The following is a 6,149-nucleotide window of genomic DNA, read 5'->3' on the forward strand; positions in this document are numbered from 1 at the left end:
GGGGGGGGGGCGGCGAAAAATCCCACGTTCTGGAGACACTGCGGTTAGATGTATCCAGAGCTGCCAGATCGAGACTGAAATTTACCCCCACCATACCTACCGTTTGGGAGCCGCAGAACAGAAGGTGCATGATTACCACTGTAAGTTCGTGTGTAAACCGAAAATGCACGATTCGACTTCGGCTTTCTGCTGTACGATGATTGCTGACCTGAAAGCTTCGGAAAGCGTGAGTCGATTTTGAGGTTATGTTTTTCAAGTGTATATAGTATGAATTATTATTATTATTAATATTATTATACATATTATTAATGTTAATATTATAATTACAAAATATAACATTTATTTTAATTAATAGTTGGCTGACTTTTAATAGAAATAGTTAAACTTTCAATTAAAACAATTAGTTTTCGCTTTAAATTGTTGAAATTAATTGATAATTTCTTGGAATGTTTTTAAAGATCCTAGAAAAGTTTAAATCCTTTAAAACCTCTTGAAATTTTTGAAAGCTCTTGAAAATTCATTGCATATTTAAAAATACCCTAAAATATTTCAAATCCTTTGAAATCTCATTCTAAATAATTGAAATCAATTGAAAATTCCTTGAAATCTATTAAAATATCCTAAAATATATCAAATACTTTAAAATCTCATATTAAATTACAGTAATCAATTGAAAATTCCTTAGCGTCTTTTAAAACTTCATCAAATATTTAAAATCCTTACAAATCTTTTGAAATCTCTGGAAATTTTTTAAAGCTCTTGAAAATATCTTGAAATTTAAAAAAAAATCATGAAATATTTCAAATCTTTTTAAATCTCATACTAAATTATTAAAATCATTTGAAAATTCCTTGAAATCTATTAAAACATCCTAAAATATATAAAATCCTTTGAAATCTCATATTAAATTACTGTAATCAATTTAAAATTCCTTCGCATCTTTCAAAATTTCCTCAAATATTTAAAATCCTTACAAATATTTTGAAATCTCTTGAAAGTTTTTAAAGCTCTTGAAAATATCTTGAAAATTAAAAAATACCACGCAATATTTCAAATCCTTTAAAATCTCATACTAAATTATTAAAATATCCTAAAATATATCAAATCCTTTGAAATCTCATATTAAATTACTGTAATCAATTTAAAATTCCTTCACATTTTTGAAAACTTCCTAAAATATTTAAAATCTCTATAAACATTTTGAAATCTCTTGAAAATATCTGGAAATTTAAAAAATACCATTAAATATTTCAAATCCTTTAAAATCATACACTAAATTATTTAAATCATTTAAAAATTCCTTGAACTCTATTAAAATATCCTACAATGTTTCAAATCCTTTAAAATTTGATATTAAATTATTTAAATAATTTTAAAATTTCTTGAAATCTATTAAAATATCCTAAAATATTTTAAATCCTTTAAAATCTCATACTAAATTATTAAAACCATTAAAAAATTACTTGAAATCTATTAAAAAGTCCGAAAATATATTAAATCATTTAAAATCTCTTATTAAATTACTGTAATAAATTAAAAATTCCTTGGCATCTTTTAAAACGTCCTCAAATATTTAAAATCCTTACAATTCTTTTGAAATATCTTGAAATTTTTTAAAACTTCAGATTGGCATTTATAAAACTTTATGATTTAGAAACTTTTCGCTTTACAAAAATTTTCAGGATATTCAAAGAATTAAACAAATTTTAGAAGGGTTATTTTAAAAAATTCTAAAGTACTTTGAAAAAAAGTTGTAGGTCTTTCAAAAAAATTTGAAGAATTTAACAAATTTGAGAGTATTTCAAAATGTTCTAAGGAATTTTCAATGGATTACGGTAATTTAATATCAGATCTTGAAAGATTTATTGTATTTTTTAATAGTTTATTATTTTCACTTAGTTAAATTTTTAAACAAAAAGTTAGATTTTCATCCAAAAAGATGAATTGTATACTAAAAAAAGGCATTTTTAATAAAATACATGAACTTTGCACAAAAGAAATTTATTTTCCACAAAGTCTAATTTTCTATACAAAAATTAATGTTTAATTATAGTTAAATTTTCGAAAAAAATATTAATTTTCTTGTACATAAAAGAAATTCATTAAAAAAAAAGAAAAATGTCTACAAAATAGTTAAATTTTCAGAAAACAAGTTTTTTTCAACTAAATTGATCAATCATCAACCAAAAACAGACTAAATTTTCAACAAAGCAGTTCCACTTTCAACCAGAAAAGTTGAAAAAAAAAATTAAAATTATGTGAAATTGCTTTGAATTATTCAAATTATTTCAAAATCCCTTGGACTGTTTTAAAACATCCTAAAATATTGAAAATCCTTTGAAATTTTTTGAAAACCCTCGACATCTTTTAAAGATTTCTAAGATGCTTTGGATTTTTTTTTAACAACCCTGCTATAATTGTTAAAATTCTTTGAAATTCCTTTAAATTATAAAAATAAATTGAAAATTCATTGCAATCTTTTTAAACATCCTCAAATATTTAAAATCTTCGGAAATCTCTTGAAAATTCCTTGAAAATTGAGAGTATTTAAAAAGGTAAAAAGGTTCCAAAGAATTTTCAATTGATTACAGTAATTTAATATAAGATTTTAAAGGATTTGAAATATTTCAGGGTATTTTTAGAATTTCAATGAATTTTCAAGAGATATCAACAGATTTTTAAGATTTTAACTATTTGAGGATGTTTTAAAAGAAGTCAAGGAATTTTCACTCTATTTTTCTAATTTTAAGGAATTTCAAAGGATTTTCAAGAAGTATTTTTAAAATCTTTAAAAAAAAGGTCAAGGTAACTCAAAATATTTTGAAGCTATTGCAATATTTGAGAGTATTTTAAAATGTTCTAAGGAATTTTCAATTGATTACGGTGATTTAATATGAGATTTTGAAAGATTTAATATATTTTATGATATTTTAATAGATTGCAAGGAATTTTTAATTTCTTTCAAAAATGTAGTACGAGATTGTAAAAGATTTGAAATATTTAAAAGTATTTTTTAATTTTCAAGGAATTTTTAAGAGATTTCAAAATATTTTAAAGGATTTTAAATATTTGAGGATGTTTAAAAAGATTTCACTGAATTTTTAATTCATTTTTAAAAATTAAAGAAATTTCAAAAAATTTTAATACTTGTAGCATGGTTGTTTCAAAAAACTCCAAAGTACCTTAAAAATCTTTAAAAGACGTCAAGATTTTTCAAAGGATTTTGAAGGTTTGGAATATTTGAGAGTATTTTAAAAGCTTCCAAGGCATTTTCAATGAGATTTTTCATTTCAAGGCATTTCAATGAGGCATTTTATGAGATTTTAAAAGATTTGATACATCTTTGGATATTTTAATAGATTCCAAGGAATTTTCAATTGATTTCAATAATTTAGTATGAGATTTTAAAGGATTTAAAATATTTTAGGGTATTTTCAAAATTGCAAGGAATTTTTAAGAGCTTTGCAAAATTTCAAGATGTTGTAAAGGATTTAAAATATTTTAGGATGTTTTAAAACATTTCAAGGATTCTGTATATTCGTAATCAGCGCGTCAAAAGTACATAACTATAAGGATTTTAAATAAAACGGTAGAATTCAGTTATTCAGAACTGCACCCTTTTATCTATTTACATAAATTCTTATTTTTCACAAAAATCGGAACACTTTTGCAGTATTTAATTATTTACAAAACGTCGACTTTTTACGTGCCTTCACTGAACTAAAACAATTAACGGGCAAACTACGAAGTATACAAGAAAGTAAGCACGATAGTCTACCCTTAGGTGCGCTGCGTGTGCTGTGAATTCGTGTTAGCAGTTAAATGTCAAATGCAGTGAATATTCTTGAACTGATTCTTGAACGGTGACAGGCGACAGGTAAATTATATTGTGTTATTGTAACTCAATACTCAAAGATTTAGTAGTAAAGTTTTATAATTCTGCCATCAATAATTTATGTCTTCAATTTCACAGGTAATTTTAGAATTGTAATTGTGAAATAGGTTAGGTGCATGGCTTAAATGGTTAAAAATCATTAATATTGCAAATTAAATGCCTGAAGAGCTATATTTTCGTCCATGGGAAGAGTACGATTTTATAGGTGGATTAAATAATATGAAAATGTGTACTGTAATTCGCAGATGTACTTCTTTCAAATTTGAAATCTATTTGATAGGTATGATAGTTCTAACTTTGAGGTTGGGTTACGAATACGGGACTTTTGTTTAGACATTTTTGTATATTCCTTATTGAATTCATATTTTGCACCGAAAAATCGGACCATTTTTGTAGTATTTAATTACATATTTAAAAAACGTCGACTTTTAGTATTCTTCGGCTCCATACCTCACTGAGGTGAAGTATTTCGAATAAATCAAAATAAATCTTATCTGTCATAAGTAATGGGAATAATTGTAAAAACATTAGATTTTCGGATAGCTAAATTTAAAACATTAAATTCATTAAATTAAGCAAATCGAAACGTTATGATCATAATCAAAGATATTATAAACGTAGATGCGGTACGGGGCGTCGGAGTGGGGAATTATATATATAGGACATCACATTTTCTGCCCTGTCGCAACCCGGGTATCGCGTCCTCTATATATGTCGCGATATTACCGGCCGGACTCTAAAGGTAAATGTGGATCCGCTTAAAAAATTTAAGACCTATGAAGATAGGTGAGTAAAAAAATAACAGGTTTAAACAGAAAAATAATCACAAGCGTCCACTTTTATCATTTATTTAGAGGAAGGTTATTTTATACAATTAATGTAATGAATGTCGATTTAAAAATATGAAAAGCTACTCGCGGAAGAGAAAAGAGAAAGAACGACTTCTCTAATCAAAAGCTAGTCTAATTCTGCCCTTCATATCAAGAATCGGTCTCCTCTTTTTTTGAGCCTCCGAGGTTCCAGAGCAAGGGTTTCTAGTGAAGATCATTTTTTAAGCCAATCAAATTTCTGGGTCCTCCTTTTAAGGAGGGTCTCCAATTTTAAGAAACCCAATCAAAATTAGAATGAAAATGAGACCTCCTTCTTAACTTTTCCCATGCATCTCAGAATCCCATTGCTCTTATCTACCCTCGAGTCATGTCTATCCGCACCTACTTGAGATTTTTGAAGCGCCTTGACTCTTGACACTTAGGGTTACTGCAACGATTCAGTTGACCATAACTGTCTGACGAAGGAAAGAAGGGAATGAAAATTGGATTCTGTTATATATTTTATTAGTTAAATTACTAAGGGCTTGAGTGTACTATGAGACTTTTAAGTGAAACTATCTCGGAACTCACCAGAGATCCGAGAAGTTTCTTATTTTATTGTGTTACGACTGACTGTCAGTTTCTTTAAAGCAACAACCTTTTATTAAAAGAAGTATATTTTCCAGAGACAGATTCTTAAGAGGGTTAAATTTTATACTTGTGAACACTTTAGATAAAATACAATATAAATTAAAAATGTTTCTCAGAAAATCTGTCTCATCTATACGAAATATTAAGTAAGGTCTTATGTGCTAACTTACTCCTAGTGCATTCATTTACCCGAGAAAAGAAACAGGCGTATTCTTGTTTTCTCATTCTTCGTAAAATATGACGGTAAAGCAGTAGAAAAATTTTTTGAGGTTAGAAAAGTTTGACATGTATGTATCGCTGAATTTTTCAGATCTGAAGCTTGATCCAAGTTTTCGGTACAGTCTTTTTTTAATTATTAAAAAAATGTTCTCGAAAAATCATATTTTTAATTTTTAAAAAAGTATTATAAAAAGACATTTGAAGATAAACAAGTGCTGAAAGTATTTTTCTTTGACAATTTTTTTTTTTAATTGAAATAATCAAATATTTATACCAAAGAAACAACTTTTTTCATGTTTGAAGTATTTAAACATTTTATTTAAAATAATAATTAAAACAAAATATATTTCTGGATAAGATATTTTGGTTGAAAATTTATATATTATTTTTTAAATCACAAAAGTTCTTCTGAAAAATCTAAATGTTAATTAAAAAACACGTGTTTTTATGTATTAATTTGTCGGCAAAATTTGTTGTATAATTTTAATTTTAAATTCAAACAATAATTTTTAACACTTTAAATATTAAACAAAAATTTATTTGATAACAATATCTTATTATCGTAGTTTTAATAA

At 25.8% G+C, this 6,149-nt stretch overlaps 1 protein-coding gene across 1 annotated transcript in view; it reads left to right on the plus strand.

Annotated features, from left to right (window-relative positions):
- Positions 1-3,791: 3,791 nt before the first annotated feature.
- The window catches only part of LOC117177728 (regulator of G-protein signaling 11), a 50,384-nt gene continuing 48,026 nt past the window's right edge, over positions 3,792-6,149 (plus strand). Inside the window, 1 exon segment of the mRNA XM_033368623.1 lies at positions 3,792-3,877. The gene's annotated coding sequence lies outside the window, so the exon portion shown is untranslated.

This window comes from Belonocnema kinseyi, chromosome 8 (genome assembly GCF_010883055.1).
Source record: "Belonocnema kinseyi isolate 2016_QV_RU_SX_M_011 chromosome 8, B_treatae_v1, whole genome shotgun sequence".
Lineage (NCBI taxonomy): Eukaryota > Metazoa > Arthropoda > Insecta > Hymenoptera > Cynipidae > Belonocnema > Belonocnema kinseyi.